Source organism: Chionomys nivalis, chromosome 2 (genome assembly GCF_950005125.1).
Source record: "Chionomys nivalis chromosome 2, mChiNiv1.1, whole genome shotgun sequence".
Lineage (NCBI taxonomy): Eukaryota > Metazoa > Chordata > Mammalia > Rodentia > Cricetidae > Chionomys > Chionomys nivalis.
In genome coordinates this window covers 17,852,840-17,877,837 of record NC_080087.1, presented here as the reverse complement: position 1 = coordinate 17,877,837, position 24,998 = coordinate 17,852,840, and positions in this window count along the sequence as shown.

Below are 24,998 nucleotides of genomic sequence, written 5' to 3'. Positions count from 1 at the left end.
GTGCACGGACACCTGCCCGTGGAAGTATAGAGAGCTCCAGGACAACCAGGGCTATACAGTGAGACACTCATATCTATTTCTGTAGTGTATTACACTTGCCAATTTGGATATGTGAACCAACCTTGCAGCTCTGGGATCAAATCAACTTGCCTGTTTTTTGTATTCTTCTTAAAATGTTCCTGAGTTCAGCTTGCTAGCATCTCTTTTGTTTTTTGTCTTGTTTTTTAAACAGGGCCTCAGATTGGAGAGATGGCTCAGTGGTTACGAGCACTGACTGATTTCCAGAGGTCCTGAGTTCAATTCCCAGCAACCACATGGTGGCTCACAACCATCTGTAATGAGATCTGGTGCCCTCTTCTGGCAAGCAGGCATACATGGAGGCAGAAATGTTGTATACATAATAAATAAATCTTTAAAAAAAAAAAAAAAAAAACAGGGTCTCTCTACATAGGCCTAGACAGCCTGGAATTCACTATGTAGACCAGGCTAGCCTCAAACCTACAGAGATCTGCTTGCCTCTGCCTTTAAGTGCTGTGTTATAGGTAAGTGTTACAACACCTGGCTCTTACTAGCATCTAGTTGATCATATTTGCATCTCTGGACATTAGTAAGATTGGTTTGTGCTTTTCTTTGCTTTATTGCTGTGTCCTATCCGATGTCAGTATGATGTTAGTGATGGCCATAGAATAAGTTTGGTCATTCTCTTAGGGTTTTATTGCTGTGAAGAGACACCATGACCATAGCAACTCTCATAAAGGAAAACATTTCCTTAGGGCTGGCTTACAGTTCAGATGTTCAGTCTATTATTGTCATAGTGGGAAGCATGGTGGTGTGCAGGCGGACATGGTGCTGGGGAAGGAGCTGAGAGTTCTACATCTGGACCCACAGACAGCAGGAGAGACAAGTCTGGCTTGAGCATCTGAAATCTCAAAGCCCAGTGATGTACTTCTTCCACAAGTTCACGTCTATTCCAATAATGTCACTCCTCCTGCTCCTGCTCCTGCTCCTCCTTCTGCTCCTCCTTCTGCTCCTGCTCCTGCTCCTCCTTCTGCTCCTGCTCCTCCTTCTGCTCCTCCTTCTGCTCCTGCTCCTCCTTCTGCTCCTCCTTCTGCTCCTGCTCCTCCTTCTCCTCCTCTTTAAGAGTTTTCATTAGTGCTGGCATGACTGTCAAACATTGCCTTGATTTGAGCGTATCATATTTACTTTTTAGTCACCATTCTATCACTGTGAAGAGACGCCATAACCAAAGCAACTTACGGAAAAAAACATTTAATTGCCCACTTGAAAGGGCAGGAGTCATATAACTGCTGAGCCATCTGTCCAGTCAAAATACAAGGATTTTAAAGTTAGTATGTGCAATGCAGAAGGTTGGGTGCCCAAACCACTCCAGACCATCCAAAGTCTAGTAAGTAGTATAGGCATCAACCAAGGATGGAATTGTGTATGGCAAACCATGATGATGGGTAGTCACAGTGTGCAGCAGAGGTGGCTTAAGCAGACTTAGCAAGATATAGCTTATCACTTTCTGTGTGACGAGAAGCCATTTTGTTTCTCCCAGATAGTTTTCATGTCCTCTACTGGAAACATAATCCTTCTGAAGCTGTTCTGAGTGGATGGATGGATGCATGGATGGATGGATGGATGGATGGATGGATGGATGGATGGATGGATAGGTAGGTAGATGGGTGAGTAGATAGATATGTTTGTAGGAGATAGATAGATAGATAGATAGATAGATAGATAGATAGATAGATAGATGATAGATAGATATCATCACCAACATATCTATACAGATTTGTAATGTGAGATAAACTATTTAGTGTAACGGTTTTAGTCTGAAATGTCACCTACGAGCTCATGTTTTGAATACTCTGTCTTAAGCATGTGGCACTATTTCAAAGACTGAAACCTTTAACGTTGATGTGGGAGGTCCCAGCCTACTGTCAGTGGTGCTGTCTCTTGGCAGATGGTCCAGGTGTGTATAAGAAAGCAAACTGGGCAAGACATGAGAGTAATCCAGCAAGTATTGTATGTATGTACACATACTCACCTGCACATACACACAATTTAAAATAATGCATCTTTTTTTTTAAAATGAAAAGAGTGGGTAGTATCCAGACATAGTGATATACCCTTTGTAGGAGTGATGGGGAGGTTGAGGAAGTGCTTGCTAAGAGCCAGAGGCCAGGCTGGGCTGCCCTGTGAGTTCTAACCAAGCCTGAGCTACAGAATGAGATGCTGTCTCAAAAAACAAGAAATAAATAAAAATCTTGTCTCACTGCACACATGCACACACACATGCACATACATGCACAGACACACACACACAACGTTATGAGATGACAGCTGTATCATGTATAGTGTATAGCAAATATCCAATTGTATATTCTAATATATCTTTTTTTTTTTTTTTTTTTTGGTTTTTCGAGACAGGGTTTCTCTGTGGTTTTGGAGCCTGTCCTGGAACTAGCTCTTGTAGACCAGGCTGGTCTCGAACTCACAGAGATCCGCCTACCTCTGCCTCCCAAGTGCTGGGATTAAAGGCGTGCGCCACCACCGCCCGGCTTCTAATATGTCTTTTTTTCCCCTTTTGAGATAGGGTTTTGCTATACAGCCCTGGCTAACCTGAAACTCATTGTGTAGCCACGGCTGACCTCAAACTCACAGAGATCTTCCTATCTCTACCTCCTGGTGTGGAGTTAAAGGCATGCATCATCACACCCAGGGCATGTAGCATTTCCACAGACTAACTTTGCCCCAGCCAAGATGAGACAACAAAGAATGTCACTGCTTTAATGGTGATGGTGACTCGGTCAGGACTCTATAACGGGGAAGGAGGGCAAGAACTGAACTTGAACTAACTAAGGCCAAACATGGAATTTGTTTGTTCCCAGATAGCAAAGCAGGGTTGAGCAATAAAGCTATAGAGAAGCAAGCTTGCAGCTGGCCCTCTGCAATGGGAGCAAGTTTCAGCATCTCAGGGGGCTCTTCCCACCCTGAGTGTGCCCGTCTCTTCCCACCTGTTGGTCTCAGGCCTGGCCACCTCCATGGGCTTTTCCCGCAAGAATAAAGCAGAATCTCTTCATATCACCCCGCCCAAAGTCTGCTTCTGAAGAGGGGCAGGAGGGGGGTCCTAAAATCTCTCTTCCCAAACAAGGGTGCTGTGCTGATTGGTGGGTGCCTGGCCCCCTGCTTCACTCTGCTATTGAATGTGTTCCTGGAATGAGGCCCCTGTGGATAAAACTTTTGGCACCATGTTCCTTGCATCAGCCACACGCAGTCTTGCCACGTGAGGGACAGCAAGGCAGCTCTCCAGGGTGGTCAGCTCGAAGCGCCTGGAGAGCTCCTGACAAGAGGCTGGTGCACAGTGCGCGTGTCCACTCTGAGTGTAGCGAGGAGTTTCCTTTCCAAATTTCTGAATGTCGCTGGCCATTGTGGATCCTGCTTAATTAGTGTCAGCCCTTGGGAGCTAATGCAGGAGGACTGTTCGGAGTTCAAGGCCAGCCTGAGCTACAAAGACAGGCACTATGTCGAAAGAGGTTTTAAAGACACTTAGGGCCTAGAGAGAGGGATCAGTGGTTAGGAGCGCTTATTACTCCTGCAGAGGACCTGGGTTTCCCAGCACCCATGTAGTGGCACAACCATGTTACTCCAGTTCCATGGGATTCAATGCTTTTTTTTTTTTTTTTTTTGGTCTCTGAGGGCACCAAGCATGCTTGTGGTGGTCATACATACATGGAGGCCAGACACTCACACATAAAATAATATAAAATTAAAAATGGTTCAGAATATAATTTTTAAAAAAGAAATTTTTTCCTCTACTAAAATGAATCTTTTTCCCCCCTGAGCTCTATTTCTTCTCTTACTAAGAAAGCAGCATTTCTGTCTGATTTGAGGCTGAACATGGTTATCATTCCAGAAAAAGGTAGCAGAACAGGAATAGAACTACACATTGGAGATTCCGCTACTTAGGAAGCTAAAGCAGGAGGATCGCTGTAAGTTCAGGGCCAACCAGGACTACACAGTAGATTCCAAGCCAACCTGAGCTACAGTTTTAGACCCAATCTCAAAAGGTTTAAAAAAACTCGGGAGGCAGAGGCAGGAGGATCTCTGTGAGTTCGAGGCCAGCCTGGTCTACAGAGCTAGTTCCAGGACCGGAACCAAAAAGCTACGGAGAAACCCTGTCTAGAAAATTAAAAAAAAAAAAAGGTTTAAAAAATAAAACTGAAAACCAGGAGGCTGAGCAGCTCCCAACAATCTACGCGTAGTCTCAATACCTGACTCCTCTGGCCCCCGAAGACATGCTCAAAGGCCTCCATGTGGGCACACAGTCACAGAATTAAAAATAAATAATAATAATCATAAATCATAAAACAAGCAAAGAAAAGAAGAAACAGGCTCTTGGGAAATAACTCAGCCCTGCTTCCTATGCAAGCATACGGAGTTCAAGCATCCGCGTAAAAACTGTGCACGCAGCAGGGAAGTGATTCCAATACTGAGGAAATACAAATCCCTGGGGCTTGCTGGCTCACCTACCTGGCTTCCAGACCAGTGGGAGACACAATGTGGACAGTGCCTGAGGAAGAAAATCCTTGGTCTCCACATACATGCACAGGCATGTGCACCTGTGTACATACTCATTCACACACACGCACACATGCACATATGCAGAGAGAGAGAACAAAGCTCCTGATTTACCTGTAGCTCACACTGTCTGAGCAATAAGATTATTCACTCATTTCTTGTAAGAACAGGCGTGTGCTGTTTTTCTTCTTTGTGTTTTATATCTCCAATTTCTTGGGGATTTTTCAGCATTTGAGTTAATTTCAGAGTTCCTTTAGGCACTAACCAGAAAGAACAAAAAAGGAATTCATTTTGTCCCGCAGCCCCACCTAGAATCCTCATCTTTTCCCTCCGTGAATATGGGGACTTTTTTGAAACATTTGCATAGAAATGTAAATAACCTTCCTCCAGGTTTTCTGTGCAGCTGTTAGAAAAGACCTCAGAAGTTTTTCATGCACACACCTGCAGTCCTAGCACTGGAGGTAGAGACAAGAGCATCAGCAGTTCAAAATTAGCATCGTGTGCATGGCCTGCTGGAGGCCAGCCTGGGATTCCTGCAGCTCCCATAAAAATCCAATTCTGCAGCGGGGAGAAGAAAGCTCAGTGGTGAAGTGGCTGCTTAGCATGCACCTGGGCACCTGTGGGGGATGGAAAGAAACGGGTCCCCCAAAGGGAGTGGCACTGTAAGGGGTGTGGCCTTGTTGGAGGAAGTGCGTCACTGTGGGGGCGGACTTTGAGGTTTCATAGGCTCAGGATACAGTCCAGTGAGTCAGTCGACATCCTGTTTCCTGAAAGATGTAGCTTTCTCAGCTCCATTATAATCATGAAGGGGAGCGTGGCAGAGGGCAGGCAGACTTTTTTTTTATGTGTGTGTGTATGTGAGTGTGTGTGCTACAGCATTCGTGTGGATGTTTAAGGACAACCGTGGAGGTCAGTTTTCCTCTTTTGCCATGTGAGTGCCTAGGACCGAGCCCAGGTGCTCGGGCTTTGTGACAAGTGCCTTTACGTACTGAGCCATTTTGCCAGGCCAATGGTGTTGCATTTTGATTTCATTTGGGTTTGATTTTGAAACAGCGTCTCACTATTAAGCCCAACCTAGCCTCAAACCCAAGAACCTCTGCCTCTGTATTAAGGTTATGTTCCTCCATAACTAGAATGTTGCTGGTGTTAAATAAAGGCAGCTTTAATTTAAAAAAAATCAAGCTAAGAATCAAACATTAGAAATGAGGGGGCTGGAGAGATGGCTCCATGGTTGAAAGCACTTACTGCTTTGACGGGGGCCTGGGTTCAATTCCCAACACCTATAACTCCAGTTCTAGGGGATCCAATGTTTGCTTCCAGCCTCTGTGGGTGCCAGGCACATTCATAGTGCACACCACAGATGCAAGCAAAACACTCACACACATAAAATAATGGTAGTAATAATAATAATAGTAATAATACTTCTATTTTGACTTGAAGTGGGGAAATGTGGAAGGGTGTTGAGGCTGAGCCTATCAGTGGAGTTTCTGGCATTTGCTATGTAGACCAGGCTGGGCTTGAACTCACAGCAATCCTCCAGCCTCTGCCTCCTGAGTGCACGAACTACAGCCATGGACCAACACACCCAGTTGTTTTCTTCCTTTCTCTTTTATCCTTCCTTCCTTCTTTCCTTCCTCCCTCCCTCCTTCCATTGCGCTCTCTCTCTCTCTCTCTCTCTCTCTCTCTCTCTCTCTCTCTCTCTCGTTAGAAATTATATACACCCAAGAAGCTGGACTGTCAATGCAGTAAAGAGGATGGGGTTGGTGCTCTCACCCTGCTTGTATGAGACAAGATTAGGATAATTTAAAAGCAATAGTTAGATTTTAGCACGGACACACACCTTCTTCTGGATTCCTGACTGTTTCTACAGCGCTTGCCCTTCCACTCCACTCAAGAACCCTGGCACATGAGAGTGCAGGCCTGACCTCCCGAGGACCCCACCTCCCTCCGTGGCTGTGCCTTCTACAGCTGCTCCCCTGTGTTTGGGAATCAAGGTCACTAATCAATTTCGTCTCTTCCTTTCTCCTCAGTCTCCTCGCTCTTGCTCTGAGCTCTCTCTCATCACACAGTCCTACTGCATGGTGATTAGCAACTCAAACCAAACAAATAAAAGCAAAACATTTCTACTCCAGCTGCAGATCAAGAAGCAGAAGGAACAGCTGGGGAGGCCTGGTCTCTTTGCCTCCCTTTTCGCTGGCCAAATAAATTCCCTTCTAGATGTGGTTCCCATCCAATTTAAGGTCTTTTACATTTGCCTCCTCCCTTACTCTGTCCCTATCCTTCCCTTCTTAAACGCTGCTCCTCTGTCTTTGCAGGGCATCTTTGCTTTTTTCACTCGTTAACAAATATCCACTGCATGCCTAGAGCAAGTGGGGTGCTTGGTAGGCACTGTGGGGCTGTGTAAAAAAATAATAATAACCCCATCCTATGGCAGGATGATTGCATGAGTTCTAGGCCAGCCTGGGCTATCGGATAAGACCCTGCCTCAAAACTCCAAACAAGGGGGGTGGGGCTGTGTGGGAGTGCTGACTCAGCAGTGAGGAGCCCTCAGTGCTCTAACAAAGAACCCAAGTTCAGTTCCCAGCATCCACATGGTGCCTCACAACCCACAATTTCAGTCCCAGGGGACCTTATGCCTCCTTTTGGCTTTCTTGAACAAAGGCATGCTCACAGTATAGATAGACACAGGTACAAGCAAGCAAAAACACTCATACATATAAAAATCGATAAATAAATAGTCTTCCTTGTTTAATTTTTTTTTAAAAAAAAAAAAGAGGAAAAGTCAGTCAAGATTCTGTGCCTTCTCGCCTAAGGATCTGGGAACCTGAACAGTTCAATCTGTGGTTCACCCTGAAGAAGCAGGAAGGACCAGCACCTAATGGGGGCAGCAACCTCTGGGTGGTCCCGAATTGGAGGAGTTGCTTGGGTCCTCAGACTCAAGTAGACTGGCTGCCTGAGTCATGATTTTTCAAGCTTTCCAGCTGAGGTCTGTGGTTCTCCCGCCAGTGAAGCCAGAGTGAGGCAGAGGCAAATCAGACTGGCACTGAGGACAGAGCCACAGAGAGAACCAACCTCCTCCCAAGCTCACAGGCAGGAGAGAAGAACATGAGGGGTAGGGTAGTCAGAGTATGGGGTTACCCACATGATGCAGAAGCCTGTGAAGGCTTCTAGAAGGAGAGCACGAAGTGCCAGGGTGGAATAGGGGGCAGGTAGCCCAGGGCTAGCCCTCCACACTCACCCCTCTCTGCCATGGTGGAATAAGGGACAGGTAGTCCAGGGCTAGCCCTCCACACTCACCCCTCCTCTTGCATCCTTCCTTGGATTCATCCTGTGATATCCAGATGGACTGAGGGAGATCAGCCAGCTAGAGGCTCCTGGAATGGAGAGTGGGGCTGGAATCCTGCCTGTAAGGATTTACTCTGAGGCTGCCAGGAAAATAAACAGAAATTAAACAGAAATATTGTCCTATTTGGGCAAAGGCTTGGTAGTATACTCATGGAGGTCCTCCTGCCTCTGCCTCCTGAGTGCTTGGGTGTGCACCATCATGCCCAGCATTTTGGAAACATTTTTAAAAGCAGAATCTCAGGGAGATGCTGCATTTCTATATTCCCAATAACAAAGAGATGAAGTATCTCAAATGCCCACCAGTGTGCCAACATGTAAGGAGAATACCGTGTACCAACACGTAAGGAGACTGTAGTGTGTACATATGTAGAATAGTACTCAGCCCTCAAAAGAAGGAAAATCTGTCACACACCACAACGTGGATCATCATTGAGGACTGTGGTGGTCTGGATAAAAATGGCCCCGGTAGGGTCATTATATTTGAATGCTTAGTCATCATCACTATTTGAAAAGGATTAAATTTGTCAGAGTAGGTGTGTCACTGGGGATGGGTGTTTTGAAGTTTCAAAAGCCCAAGTCCACTTGTTCTCTCTCTTCCTTCTGCCTGCGGATCCAGATGTAGGGAGGGCCCTCGGCTAGTTCTCCAGTACCATGTCTGACTGCGTGCCACCATTGCCTCTCTCGGACTAAACTCTGAACCTGGAAGTCAGTTCCAACTAAATATTTTCCTTCATAAGATTTGCCATGAAAGCTGGGAGGTGGTGGCACATATCTTTAACAGTAGCAGTCGGGAGGCAGAGTTAGGCAGATCTCTGTGAGTTCAAGTACAGCCTGATCTACAGAGCTAGTTCCAGGACACCCAAGGTTATACAAAGAAACCCTAAAAAAAAAAAAAAAAAAAACAAAGAAACCCTGTCTCAAAAAATGAATATTCAAAACGAAAAAAGAATTGCCTTAGTCATGGCGTCTCTTCACAGCAATAAAAACCCTAACTAAGACAAAAGTTGGTACCAGGAGTGGGGTATTGCTTTGATAGGTCTGAGTTCCTGCCCTGACTTCTCTCAGTGACAGGGTGACCTGGGAAGTGTAAGTCAAATGAACCCTTTCCTCCTCAAGTTAAATTTGGTCATGGTCTTTATCGCAGCAATAGAAACCTAATCAAGACACACTTATGTGTGTGTGTGTAGACCGCCTTGGCGGGTCAGTTGGTCTAGGGATTGTAACCCGCCTGGCTGGTCAGTTATTCCAGGGTCCCGGAGAGGTGCTACCTGAAAGACATGGGCGAGAGAGAGGAAGGAGGCCAAGCAGAGTTCTTGTCAAAGCCTCCGTTTATTAGCGTCATGGTTGTGACTTATATAGCCCCTGGATGAGGAATTTGGGTTGAGATGGGGGCAGAAGCAGGAAGGGATCTTGCCGCGATGGTCCAAGCCGGTCACGAGGTCATTGGCCAGGAGGTTACGATCGGTCAGGTCACCATTCCTTGGTCAGGAGGTCACAAGTTGACTCACCTAGTTCTCTAGATAGTTGGAATGTGAGGCGGGTTCTGCTAACAGAATTATCTGTTAACAGATAATTGGGTGTGGGATAGGCTCTGCCAATAAAACAGTTCTCAATACAGTTGGGGTGTGGGGCTCTCTGCAAACTCCCCAGGGCAATGGTCCCTGCAATAATTTTGTGGGGAAATGGCTCCTGACATGTGTGTGCTGAATGACTGGCCACCCCCCACACATGAAAAAGCCAGAGGAAGATCTCCAGTTTCCGACTCTATTGTCCCTGCCTTATTCCTTCGAGACAGGATTTCTCACTGACCCTGGAGCTAGACTGAGAACAGCAAGGCCCAGCAGTCTCCTTGTTTCTAACCGCTGCAACATTGGGATTGTGGACACACATGTAACCATGCATGGCTTTTTACATGCGTGCTAGGGATTTCAACTCAGGTCCTGACACTTGTACAGCTAGAACTCTTACCTACCATGACATCACCTCAGGTCCTTAAACCATTTTCAACTCATAAGATTTTCAGCTTAAGAAGTGTTTATCGGGCTGGAGAGATGGATCAGTGTTTAAGAGCACTGACTGCTCTTCCAAAGGTCCTGAGTTCAATTCCCAGCAACTACATGGTGGCTCACAACCATCTGTAATGAGGTCTGGTGCCCTCTTCTGGCCTGCAGGCATACACACAGACAGAATATTGTATACATAATAAATAAATAAATAAATAATTTTTTTTTTTAAAAAAAAGAAGTGTTTATCACAGTGGGCAGTGGTGGCACATGCCTTTAATCCCAGCACTTGAAAGGAAGAGACAGGCAGACCTCTGTGAGTTCAAGGCCAGCAAGTTCTGAGGCAGGCTCCAAAAGCTACAGAGAAACCCTGTCTCGAAAACAACAACAACAAAAAAAGTGTTTATCACTATATCACCTCATCAAAAACCAAAGAGCATTTGCTTATACATCAATAAATATTACAAAAGTAATAATAAAAATCTCACAATGAACCATTGGGGGTGCAGGCAAGACAGGAAGATTTTATATAGGGCCTCACACTAACTCAGGTTGCCCTCAAACTAAGTATACAACCCAGGCTGGCATCATGCTCTGTGAATCCTCCTGCCTCAGTCTCTCAAGTGCTGAAATTTCAGGCATAAGCCTCATCTGTAAAATTCTTCTAAAACTGTCTTAACTTCTTCCAAGTTATGCAGCTGACCTAGCTTGCTTCCTAGGCCCACTCCTAAGGCACAGTGATCCATCCAGAAAGGGGCATTTGAAGTTGGCTCGCTGCTCCCTACGGTTTCAATCACTGCAGATCATGAAACAAATGGACACTAGACAGATGGATGAGGAAGGCATAGGAGCCTTGTACACAGCGTGAGACTCACAGGAGGGAGGCGGGTGAGACAGCGGAGGCTCAGGCAGAGCCAAGGATTAGAGACCTGGGCTTCTGTGGGGAAGACTAACCTGAAAGGTTGCAGGAGTTGAAGAACTGAGTGAGCAAGCGAGCGAGCGAGAGGTTATTCAGTAAGGCAGATGAAGCCCTGGGGATAAGAGCCATGGCTGTGTATAGAGTGTAGAGAGTAAGGTAGGTTTGTCAGGTCACAAGTTCCCGGCTCTGCTTCTGATGGAGAGATGAGATGCAGCAGCCTGTCCCATCTGTTGTCTGCTGGCAGTTACCTCACTAGCATAGTGCTAGATTTGTTTTTGTTTTCTTTATTATTTACTTATTTATTTTTCCTGAGACAGGGTCTCACGTAGTTCAGGCTGGCCTCAAACTCACTACCGCGAAGCCAAAGATGACCTCAGGTTCTGATTCTCCCTGCTTCCTCCTCTTAAATGCTGGAATTCCAACCCGAACTATGAAGGGACAAGGATGGAAAGGGGCTCTTGGGACTGACTGGCCATATACTGTGTGGGGCAAAGTAAGTGTGCCCATGTGTTCTGTGCCTTCATTGCCATAGCAACCCTACCCTGCCAGGTTAGCAACCCTACTCTACCCTGTCAAATTAGCAACCCCACCCTGCCAGGTTAGCAACCCTGCCCTGCCAGGTTAGCAATCCTACCCTATAAGGTTAGCAGCCCAGTGTGCCAGTGCAAGGCATGGCTGCAGCAGCTTGCCCAGTCCTCCCATACCCAGTCTTAGCCTGCCCTCTCCAGCCCTCCCCTCCCCCACCAGCCTTCTCTTCCCTCCCATCCTTCCCCACCTGTATTAGTAAACTATTTCATTATAGGAACAGACAAAGTTAACATTTATCTAGTGGGCTTAATGACCGATATCTGTGAACTTAAAAGAATTCTTTTAACAATGTGGTACAAATTAGCTTTAAAAAAATTTTTTAAAGTTTTTTAGTGAGTTGGACAGTGGTGGTACACACCTGTAATCCCAACATTCAGGAGGCAGAGGCAGGTGGATCAGTGAGTTCGAGGACAGTCAGGGCTACAAAAGGAACCCTGTCCCCCCAAAAAATAACAAACAAACTTGGTGTGTGTGTGTCTGTGTGTGCGCGTGTGCATGTGTGTGCAGACACTTCTTTATGGGCATACCCTTGTTATAGCACACGTAGCAGACAACTGTCTGGGTTGGATGCTCTCCTTCTCCTATCTGGGTCCACACCCTAGAGCTCAGGTTGTCCAGCTCCGCTGCAAGCTCTCTAACAACTGAACCATCTCTCCGACCTGCAAATTGGCTTTTATTCCTGATATACAAGTGTAGCACCAGTAAATGAAGGCTTGGGGACTTGAATTAACTCATCCAAGGTCACAGTGTTGGAGCCTGCCTGGCAGTGGAGGCTGGTTCTTTGTCACCCACTCATCTGTGTGTCTTTCTGCAAAACAATGCACTGGGCAATTTCCCTGGTATTGTCCTGACCAAGCAATCCCCTCTATCCACTTCAACCCATAAAACACGGATAACCTGACAATGGGATCTAAGAAAATCCCACTAAATCACACTGTGTGTGTGTGTGGGGGGGGCATAACTTATACCTCCATAACCCAGCGCATGTGTGTGTGTGTGTGTGTGTGTGTGTGTAGGGGGCAGGGCAGTGGCTTGTACCTGCATAACCCAAAAAGTGCTCCAAGTCAGGCTGCCGAAGCTGTCGTTGTTTTATTGAAGAATGATCATCCCTGTGGGCTTCTACAGATTTTGATTTAGAAATGCCACTGATAGAAAAGTGCTCACTGAAACCGCATCGTGAACCCCAGTCACAGAGCTTTAACTCAGGAGATTTTTTTAAAAAATGCATAGTCAAGATAATTGTCTCTTTTTAAAAAAATGGAGCTACAATATCTGAAACCAGAAAAGTCAATTTCAACCTCTTTCTCCCCTCCCCTTGTTAATCATGATAATGGTTCCGAGTCCCACCACACGCTTGTGAATTAATCGGCTCTGTTTTATTGCGTCCAGAACACACAGCCGCGGAGACAACGGGACAAAAGATAAAAGAGCGAGAGACAAAGGCAGGCAGCTGGGTGTGGTGGCTCCAGCCTGTGAGAGACGCGGGACGGATTCGTGAGTTTAAGGGCAGCCTGAGCTACCACAGTGAGTCCCAGGCCAACCTGAAAGCAAGAGGGGGGGGGCAGTTGTGACGGCGCACGCCTGTGACCCCACGGAACTCAACACTCTGAAGGTGGAGCTGGGAGATTAAAAGTCTGAGGCTAGCCTAGGCTACACAGGAAAATACTGAGAGTTTTCTGAACAGAAAAAAAGAGGAAGGAGAGAGAGAAGGAAGTCAGGGAGGGAGGGAGGGAGGGAGGGAGGGAGGGAGGGAGGGAGGGAGGGAGGGAGGGAGGGAGGGGGCAGGCAAGCTGTATCCTAGGTAGACGTCTTTAGGTCCTCCTCAAGAGCAGCAAGTGTTCTTAAAGCACTAGACCATCTCTCCTGCCCTCCGGAAGACGTTCTTAACAAGCTTTTCAACTGTTGAAATCTTGTCTTGATGACCAGTGGAATGAGAAACAAGTCAAGTTACCTAATTTGACTTTAAGATGCCACATTGCCAAAACCAGTTCTTCAAAAAGTAGAGGGTTATGGGCCTGCCCTGAGACCGGCTGGGAAGAGCATGGGGTACATTACAGGACTGGCTTCTGTCAGACCACCAGCCATTTCCCTAATGACTGAGGACAGGCCTGGCCTCGGCCCGGAACAGATTCTGAAAATCTGGCAACCCGGTCAAAATTCAACTGGCTACCGGGAGGCTTTCCAGCCAGTCCCAGGCCAGGCCCCTTCGCGCTAGCGTCTGGAGGAAAAAGAGCCTGGTGCTGGGCTATTTGAGAAACCAAAGCGCCTGCCCTCTGGGCTTCTTTTTCTCTCTATGGGAGAAGCATGTCCCCCTTTCTTTCCCTTGTGTCTAAATGTCCTTCTTTCTATGCCAAACGGATGCTTTTCACTTCTGCTGAACGGAGCGGGCATCGGAAGGTGGAATTCCAGGCCCAGATGCTCTCTTGCTGGGGAAGGATCTGGCATGTCTGGGTCCTGAGCAGAAATCAGGAGTCAGAGGAGAAACTGACTGCAGGCGCAGAGTTGAGGAGGTGGGGAAGGCAGGAGGGGGTCCCAGGGTTGTCGTCTTGGCTCTGAGCAAAGACTCCAGAGCAAAGGTGGGGCAGGATGGCAGGGAGAGGACCCGAGAAGGCAGATCCCAAAGGACTTGGCTGCACAGCTAAGGGTTAGGACTGTAAAATACTCTGAAAGTAAAGCATGCTGAAGAATCCCAGCAGAGAAACGGGCGTGACTCAGTATGTATTGCAGGAAGATGGTTGAAGACACTCTAGTTGTCCAGGAATAAGGGCACAAGAGCATTAGGCCCCATCCCATCCTGTCTTGTTCTCACCCCCCCCCCCCCCACACACACACACAGGGTTTCTCTGTGTGGCCCTGGCTGTCCTGGAACTAGCTCTGTAGATCAGGCTGGACCCCAACTTACAGAGATCCACTTGCCACTTTTGTTTTGTTTTTAAATAGGTTTTAAACGTTCAAGTGACCTCAGCACCACTACCTAGCCAAAGGCGACCTTGAATTAACCTCCCTCTGGTCCACACTGCCCAAAGGCTGGAATTACAGTCCACACAGTTCACTTTTTCAAGGCCCTGAAATCACCTTGAAGTTGTTAGGTCTCTAAAGACAGAGGTGCCTATTTAACATATCAAAGTGGACCTGGCCTCCAGGTTCTCCCAACATCCTCCAGTCCCTATCTTTTACCAGATGTGACTGGTATACCCCATTCCCCCCCACACACACTCTAAATTTCTCCAGCTATTGTGAATTGTAATATAAATTATCTGATATGCAGAATATCTGATATACGACCCCAAAGGGTTTAATTTAATTCAAGACCTCAGGCTTGGCTCAGGAACCTTCACTTACAGAGCCATCTGGCTCAATATATATATACATATATATTACAAATTTATATATGTGTGTGTATTATATCACAAATATATATCTAGGGAATATACCTAAATATGTATATATATTTGAGACAGGGTCTCACTATGTAACCCTGGCCTCATACCTAATTTATTCTTAGTCTCAACGACCGGTGAAATCAGTGTTTAGTTTTTCTATTTCACAGGCAAAACAAAATTAAAAAAAAAAAAAAAGCAATAGAGACTCGTATCCATCTAGCATCTAACATGTGGTCTGGAGAGGCTCAGCTGGTAGAGCAGTTGCCTGACTTATGCTTTTGTGGACTTAATACATACTAAAGATCATTTGGAAAGAGGGAACCTCAGTGGAAGACTTACTTGCCTCTGTCAGGCTGGCTTGTAAGCCTGACTGTGGGGTATCTTCTTGGTTGTTAATTGATGTGGGAGGGCCCAGTCCGCTGTCGGTGGAGTCCTCCCCGGCTGGTGGGCCTGTGCTGAATAAGAAGGAAGCTTGATGGATAGTTATGGTTTTCCTTAGTTATGATAGAAGGGAAATTAGGCCCAAGTCTTTGGATGCATCAAGATAGCCTAGATAATAGAATGATTTCTCCGAATCTGCCAAATGCAAAGAGACTGGATATTGTAAATGTAATTCTTATTTGATAACGGTTCTTATTGTATATAGTTTTATTATGTTAAAGTTAAAACTTTTCTTTTCGTTTAGACAAAAGGCAGAGAATGTTGTTGTTAACTGTATAAAGGTGTGTTACATTTGTCTGTGCTGCATTTATTTAATTATGTATGTCTTGTATTTGTTTCACCTTGCCTGCATAAGGCTTCTGATGAATCTAATAAAAAACGGAATGGTCAATAGCTAGGCAAGCGAGGGACAGGAGGGTAGCTGGACAGGGAGAATAAGTGGGAGGAGGAGGAGGATTTTAGGCTTGAGAAGAGAAGAAGAGACGAGAGGGAGACTCTGGGGCCAGCCAGCCAGGCAGCCACCAGACAGACATGGGAGAAGCAGGAAAAGGAGGGCATACAGAATGAGAAGGAAAAAGCCCCGGAGGGAAAACATAGACGAAGAGAAACTGGTTAAGTTATAAGAGCTAGGAAGAAACAAACATAAGAGAAATTCATAGAGAAATTCATAGAGCAAAGCCGGAGTGGGTGTGGGGGACTGTAGGTCAGTGATATTCTCCCGTGGCCTCCGCTTCAGTTCCTGCCTCCACTTCCTTCAGTGACAGAGTGCAGAGGGGTAGACCGGATTGGGTCATTGTTTCATCACATTGAAGGAGAGCAAGCTTGGACAGCTGCCATGTGCTGGGTCCTGGTGCCAATTCTCAGTACCATCCACGGGATAGGTGGGGGTCCAGGACCCTCTGCCCAACCACCAAGGACCCAAAGAGATGAAGAAAGGCCTGAGTTCCTGAGAAAATGCTGCTTCCTCGGTCAGTCCATGTTTGTCCCAGAGTTCCTCAGGCCCCAGAAGAACCCAGAGGGGAAGGAAGCCCAAGGCCAATACAAGACAGGGATAAAAGGTTTCAAATCAGAACATCAGTTCTCAGGGTGAAATATGTGAGCCAGGAGAGAGAAAGAACGCAAACCGAAACGTTACAAAAGAGCTACGATGTCTCATTAGCACAATAGACAGGGTGTTAGCCTTATAGAAAGAACTAGAAGAAACTGTTCTGGGTGTGGGGTGTCAGCTGGTCTCCAAGAGGCAGCCCATGATTTCTTTGCTTGATTTCCAAGCTTTGTTATTTATTTTTAAGACAGTGTTTCACAGTGTAGCCTAAGATGGCCTGAAACTCCCTACGTAAACCATGCTGGTTTCAAACTTACAGTGATCCTCCTGCCTCAGCCACCTCTGAGCTGACATTACAGGTCACTCTTGCTGTCACCTTTGGTTTTATCGCATCCCTTTGAGGCCTTTCCAGGCGGAAGAATGTGGAAGTGATATGGGCTAGGGAGTAACAGGATTGCACAGCCAGGCAGGAAAACTATTGTGTTTGTGTTGGTGGAATCTGATAGTTCACAGTTTACTAGCAAAACAAACAGCAACCTATTAATACTCTGTTGGCATCTAGCTCATCTTATTCTGATTCACATTCCCGCTCAGGGCTGGATACGGAATTCAATACTCAGTGTATTGTCCCTGCTGGCATTCCTGACCTACGACCCCAGCTAGTGTCTACACACACGCACACACACACACACACACATACACACACACACACACACACACACACATGCGTGCGCTTGCATATATACACGCACGCACGGGAGCAGGGCAGTGTACGTGGTTTTTTCATCTTAAATTCACCGCAGATTTGCAGTCTTGAGAAGAACACTGAGATCCAACATCCCTTTATCTAGTTCCATCAAGGGCAACATTTTACAAAAACTGCAGAGGATCCCAGCCAGCCAGGGGGTTTACTCTGATACAGCCCAGGGACAAAGCGTTCTGTACTGGTGGGGAGCATCCCGGCTGTTATCTTAAAGCCACACCTACATCCTGCAGCCCTCATGGCCACCATCGATCTCTTCATTTCCATAATTTATCACCTCAAGGCTGTCATAGAATATATAGTATATAACTTCTGCCCCAACAGTACTTGTTAGAAGGTTGCTGTTGCCAGGTGATGGTGGCACATGCCTTTAATTCCAGCACTTGGGAAGCAGAGGCAGGTGGATCTCTGTGAGTTTGAGGCCAACCTGGTCTACAAGAGCTAGTTCTAGGACAGGACTATTCCATAGATAAACCCTGTCACAAAACAAGCAAACAGCCGGGCGGTGGTGATGCACGCCTTTAATCCCAGCACTTGGGAGGCAGAGGCAGGCGGATCTCTGTGAGTTCAAGACCAGCCTGGTCTACAAGAGCTAATTCCAGGACAGGCTCCAAAACCACTGAGAAACCCTGACCAGCCTGGTCTACAAGAGCTAGTTCCAGGACAGGCTCCAAAACCACAGAGAAACCCTGACCAGCCTGGTCTACAAGAGCTAGTTCCAGGACAGGCTCCAAAACCACAGAGAAACCCTGTCTCGAAAAATCAAAAAAAAACAAAAAACAAAAAAAAACAAGCAAACAAAACAAAAAGACCTCCATTGAGTTGCTTTTCCTTTGTCAAAAATTGTTTGGGCATGTTATAAGGGTATATGGTTCCCAGAACAAATTATTTTATAGTTACTTTTTAAGAATTTAGTGAGTCAATTTAAAGACATTTCCAGGGCTGGAGAGATGGCTCAGCAGGTAAGAACACTGGCTGTTCTTCCAGAGGTCCTGAGTTCAATTCCCAGCAACCATATGGTGGCTCACAACCATCCATAATGAGATCTGGTGCACTCTTCTGGCCTGCAGGCATACGTGTGTGTGTGTGTGTGTGTGTGTGTGTGTGTGTGTGTGTGTGTATTGTATACTAAATAAATAAAATCTTTAAAAAAAGACATTCAAAGACTAGTCTTTGGTACTTGGGGTGTGGCTGTCAGCCCAGCTGGGAGATGTTCTCAAGAGAATCAAATTTCAGGGAGTTATTTAGCTACATAGTGAGTTTCAGTTCAATTTGAGACCCTGACCCAAAACAAAACTGTCCAGTTAAGATTCACACAAAGCCAGGTGTGGAGGCCCATTTCCTTTAATCTTACCGCTTATGAGGCAGAGGCAGATGGATCTCTGAGTTCAAGACCCCATTTCCAACAACAACAAAAGTTGGTTAGGTCATAGACTAATCGTATCTGACGGAACACAAATGGATTTTAATTAACCACATTTCTTTTTCCTTTTTAAAAATACTTTGTTACTGGGAGGTGGTGGTGCACACCTTTAATTCCAGCACTCGGGAAAGCAGAGACAGGTGAATCTCAGTGAGTTCGAGGTCTGTTTGGTCAGTTGCCAGAACAGCCAGGAATGCTCGCAGAGAAACCCTGTCTCAAACAAAACAAAACAAAACAAAACAAAAATCTTTATTACATTTATTTTGTACATATGTCTGCATGGTCAGAGAACCTGCAGGCATTGGTTTTTTTCCCGTTATGTGGCTGTTAGGATGGAACTCAGCTGTGTAGGCTTTCAGGGACCTGCTTTTGCCCCCACTCAGCCTTTCCATGGCTCCCCTCCTGTTCACTCAGCCATTTCCATGGCTCCCCTCCTGTTTCTGACAATCATTACATTTCACATTTAAGAGCAAATATTCAGCTGAGCACTTGGGAGGCAAAGGCAGGTGGATCTCAGTGAGTTTGATAGTGAGACACTGACTCTAAAAAAAAAAAAGCAGACAAAACGAAAGGAAACAAACCCCCAAAAGCGATTTCACAGCTACATTTTCTTCAGAAATGGGTATTAAATCTATGGCCTGGAGCATCTTGTGCAAGCGTCCTACCAATGTGTGACACAGCAAGCTGATCAAGGCTGGCAGAAAGTGAGACATCAGCTGCTCGGAAGGGAAACAAGGTTTCAGGGAGCAAGACCTGGGGCTTCAAGACACGAAGAGAGGTTTTGGGGCATTGATGGTTAGGGTTATGATTTTGTTTGTTTTCAGATAAGGTCTTGATATTTAGCCCAGACTATCCCCAAACTTGAACTCGAGATACTCCCAAGAACTGGAATTACAGGCATGCACCACCACACCTTTGTATACTTTGGGTTTTTTTTTTTTTTTTTTTTTGGTTGTTGCTGTTTTTGTTACCTTTTGAGACAAGGACTCACTATTTTGTCCTAGCTGACCTGGAATATATATGTAGACCAGGTTGGTCTTGAACTCAGAGATCCAGTGGAGCACCGACAACAACACCCCAGTGGAGCACCGACAACACCCCAGTGGAGCACCAATAACACCCCAGTGGAGCACCAACGACACCCCAGTGGAGCACCGACAACACCCCAGTGGAGCACCGACAACAACACCCCAGTGGAGCACCAACGACACCCCAGTGGAGCACCGGCAACACCCCAGTGGAGCACCAACAACACCCCAGTGGAGCACCGGCAACATCCCAGTGGAGCACCGACAACACCCCAGTGGAGCACCAACAACACCCCAGTGGAGCACCAACGACACCACAGTGGAGCACCAACGACACCACAGTGGAGCACCAACAACATCCCAGTGGAGCACCAACGACACCACAGTGGAGCACCAACGACACCACAGTGGAGCACCAACAACATCCCAGTGGAGCACCGACAACACCCCAGTGGAGCACCAACAACACCCCAGTGGAGCACCAACGACACCACAGTGGAGCATTGACAACCACCACTTGGAATTTATGCAGCACTGTGGATATGGCAATCACATGCCAGATATTATTTTCAGTAATGAGATGTTTTCACTTGGAAAGAAACCCATTAATTTCACAAGATATAACAACTGGTGTTTCAAGTTCTTCTACAGAAAGCAAAATTCAAACTGGGCATGGAGGTTATAGCCTATAAGCCTAGCGTAGGAGGGGCTGAGGCAGGAGGATCCCTGGGAGTTTGAGGTCAGCCTTGCCCTGAGTGAGACCTTGTTCCAAAACAAATAAACATACAAAAACCTGAAGAACAGGGCCAGCAACATGGCTCACTGGGTAAGCAATACAACATGGCTCACTGGGTAGCGATCAGGGCTGGCTACTCAAGTCCGATGACACAAGGACCCACATACAGGTAGAGGGACAGATGGGATGCATGAAGCTGTCCTCTGAACTTCACACTGAACACATGGCATGTCCACTGATAAATTTGCACACTGAAATAACACAGAACAAAAGAAAGGGAGAGAATACAGCTCAAAGTCTGAGGGTTGCCTATCTCAGGGGGAGACTTCTTGCCTCTTGTGTGTGCCCCAGCACCGAAAAAATAAAAAGAAATCAGAATTCAGGACTGGAAAGATGGCTCAGTGGTTAAGAGCATTTGCTGTCTTCCAGAGGATCCAGGTAAGTTTCCCAGTACCCACATGGTAGCTCACAACTGCCTGTGACTCCAGTTCCAGGGAGCCTGATACCTTCCCAGCAATGCACACAAAATGAGTAAGTTCCTTCACCCAACACTCAAGAACACAGCAGCACTGAAAAGACACATATTTTGGAGTTTTGTTTGTTTGTTTTGTTGTTTTGTTTTTGATGGGGGCTCATGTTTATTTTTTATTTTAATTTTTATATTTTATATGTGTTACATCTAATTTTGGAGTTTTGGGGTGTTTGTTTAGTTTTGTTTGTATGTAATTGAGCTCCCAGGGATGTTGTGATAAAGTCAGATATTGAAAGAAAGGTGACAAAGGAAGAATCTAATTTATTATTGATTTGTTTTGCTTTTTGAGATGGCTTCACTATGTAGCCTTGGCTGGTTTGGAACTCACTCTGTAGACCAGGCTGGCCTTGAACTCATAGAGAGATCTGCCTGTCCCTCTCTCCCTGGGAATAAAGGTGTGTGTTATCCCAAAAAGTTGATATTTTTTTTAATTATTTTATTTTATTTTAAAGACTGGGCCACCCAAGCTGACCTTGAACTTGATTTGTAGCCGATGGCTTTGCAATTCTGATTGCCCTACTAGGATTAGAGGTGAGACCACCACACTTGGCTTTACTTGGTGTTCAGGATGAAACCCACGTTTTTGAACATGCTAAGCAAACATGACCTACGACACCCAGTTATTTTATCTTTTTTATTTTACTGTAGTTATGGTTTTAAAACGGTTTCTTTTAAATTGTGTAAATTGAGTGCAATGGATGTGTGCCTTTAATCCCAGCACTCAGTGGCAAGTGGATCCCTGTAAATTCAAGGCCAACCTGGTCTACCTAGTGAGTTCTAGGCCAGCCAGAATTACATGAGACCTGTTTGGGGAAAAAATATATATATGTGTACATGTCTGTGTGTGAGTTTGCACACATGAATGCAGATATCAGAGACATTGAATTCCCTGGTGCAGGAGTTCTGGGTGGCTGTGAGCTGGCCCATGTGGAGGCTGGGAACTGAACTGAGATCTTCAGGAAAGGCAGGAAGTGCTCTTAACCACCTTGTTGCCCAGACATTTCTCCAGCCTAGTTTGGTGTTTGAGACAAAGATCTTACCTTATGGTCTTTGCTGGCCTGGAAGCCTTGGTCCTCATGCTTCATCCTCTGCAGTGCTAGGCTTGCTGGCTAGGCCCCCACACCCTGATGTCTTTTATTCTTGTGAGACTAACAGGAAGTCATTTAAGGAAAACAATAACAACAACAAAAAACTCAGAAACAAAGCTAGCTGTGCCCAGGATCAGTCCCCAAAAATGCATATCTTTTTCTGGACAGATTAGGTCAGAGAGCAAACAGGTAGGACAGAAACCAGTCACATGGTCTTCTAGTTCTCAGTAACATGGATATCAACCTGGCTTGTTTCGTTTTTAATTTGTATTACATTTATTTTGTAATTTTTTTTTCGTACATGTGTACCCACTTTGTGCACATGCCTATTTGTGCGTGATAGACAGTTGAGAGGCACAGTTTGGGTTTGGGGGACTCGACCCAGGTTCTCTGCAAAAGTAGTAAGCACTCTAAACCCACTGGGCCATCTCTTCAGTTCCTTGCTTCTGAGACAGTCTCTCCCATTGTACTGTAACTCTGGTTAACTTCCTGCCTTAGCACTCTGAGTGCTGGGATTACAGGCATGAGCTTCCACAGTTGATTAATTTTATCTTTTTTTATTTAGACTCACCTTGAACGAAGTAGTTGCACTCTTACAGACTTAGTTCTCCGTAGATAATTGGTCCCGTGAAGACTGGAAACCGCTGTGGGCGTGGAGAAACACCGTGCGAAAGATATTGCTGTTTTCACGTGTACAGTTTCTAATAGTCACATTCTGTTTTTTACATATTTGTGAAATAGACTGTGATATTCTGATTTATGACTACTTGTCCAAGTAGCAAATTCAGGGTCATTTGCATATCCCTTGCCTTCAACTTTTGCAGGTCTGGGTTGCGGGGAATGCTCATCTCCTGTGCAGGAACCCGTGGGCTTGATCCCCAACATGGCTTAAAACAAAGTGTGATGGGGCACCTTTGATCCCAGCATTTGGGGGGTAGGAGCAGGAAGATGAGGAGTTCAGGACCAGCCTTAGATCCGAGCAAGCTAGGCTTAGGTACATAGCCAGCCTAGGCTACATAAGGATTCCTCTCTCTCTCTCTCTCTCTCTCTCTCTCTCTCTCTCTCTCTCGGGGGTGGGCAGATCTGGGGGACTGAAACAGGGTCCCATGTATACAAGGCAAGCGCTGTTCTGCGGAGCTAAGATCCCAGTCCTGAGACCATATCTAAAAATTAAAGTAGGAACACTCTTAGTATTTCTTCATGGTGAGTACGTTCAACTTGTCTTCTAACTATTTTGAGCTGTATTTTGTATTCTTGCTCACTATATTTAGCCTATGTCCTATCGGATAATGCCAGGGTACTGAGTTAATCAAAATTTTCTGCCCATCATACCTTTAAAACAGTGAGGGCGCACATACGGTGTTCAAGCAGCATTCTATATTATCTCTGAAATCTCAGGTGACCAGTTTTTCTGGAGAAATAAACTTAAGAAATGCAAGCTCGGCCTGCCCTCCAGGCAATGCATATTTGTTTTTGAGACATCTCAAACTGTTTTTTATGAGAGAATTAACCCTCTCGGGGAAACATCTCAGTCACTGGCTGTCCCATGGGAGAGTGGGGGGAGGACACCTGCGCCCTGTGGTGTGTCAGAAGGCAGTGGGGGCTGCTAGACAGAGCCTGTGTAACTGACTCCTCCAAGGGAGGGGCGGAAAGCAGGGCCAGCTGCCTGCAGCTTCACAGAGGCCAGGAGACCAATTCTTCAGATACTACCAAAACCCAACACAAGGAAACCTTGGAGATTTGCATCTGAGCATTGGGCAGAAAGCAGGGCAGTAACTCTGTGGCCTAGGATAGGCATTTAATGCATGTGTGTGAAAGGGTTGGGCACATCGACCAGTTATTGAAGTGCCTGCCTAGCATGTACGAAGCCCTAAGATGCAAGAGTGTTCTATTTGCTGGGCAGTGATGGCGCACACCTTTAATCCCAGCACTTTAATCCCAGGGGGAGGCGGATCTCTGTGAGTTTGAGTCCAGCCTGGTCTACAAGAGCTAGGCTCCAAAGCTACAGAGAAACCCTGTCTCGAAAGAAAGAAAGAAAGAAAGAAAGAGAGAGAGAGAGAGAGAGAGAGAGAGAGAGAGAGAGAGAGAGAGAGAGAGGAAGAGAGAGGAAGAGAGGAAGAGAGGAAGAGAGAAACCCTGTCTCAGGAAAAATGTAAAAGAAAAAAAAAAAGCATTCTACTAGCACTGAATAATACTGAGTATAGTGATCCATGCCTGAAATCCAGGTAATGTCAGTCCTATAATCTCAACACTGAAGAGGTGAAAGGACCAGAAATTCAAGGGCACTCTCCGTAAGAAGTCCTAGGCCAGCCTGAGTGAGCTCTATGGAAGGGGACTTTATTTGGCCCCAGGGTCGTGGGCCAGGTATGGCCCCAGCTTTATTTGACCTTCTTCTTGGGGTGCAGGTTGTTGGTGTGACCGTACTTCTTGCTGCACTTGACTGCATGAGGGTAGGAGTCTGCTTCAAACAACAGAATTAAGAGGGGGAAAAAACAAACAAACAAAAACCCTCAGTAAAGACTAACCCTCTAACTGGATGGTGGTGATACACGCCTCTAATCCCAGAACTCAGGCAGAGGCAGACAGATCTTGAGTTCCAGGCCAGCCTGGTCTACACCAGGGAGGGCTACAGAGAGAAGCCCTGGCATGAAGAACAAAGAAACAGACAAGGCTGACTCTAAGGTGTTGTTATGTAGTCCAAGCTACCCTCAGATTCATGGGAATCCTCCTGTATCAGTCTGCCCAGTGCTGAGATTGTAGGGTTGTGCCCCAGGCCTGGCTGAGTCTTATAACTACTATACCGGTGTTCTCAAGGTGGTTTAGGCAGGCATAGAGAATAGCATGTGTACACCTCTTCCTTTTTTCCCACATTGAGGATTAAACTCAAGACTTCACGTGAGCTAAGGAAGTACTCTAATACTGAATGTTGTACCTCCAGGCCCTTATGATTTTACTTTTTATGTTTTGTTTTCTTGGTTTTTGCTGTTTGTTTGCTTTGTTTTTTTAAGACAGAGATTTTTGTAGTTACAACGGCCTCAAACTCACAATCTTCCTGTCTCAGCCTCACAGTGCTTGGATTGCAGGGGTGTACCACCTCACCTAGCTGTTTTGTGTTTTGCT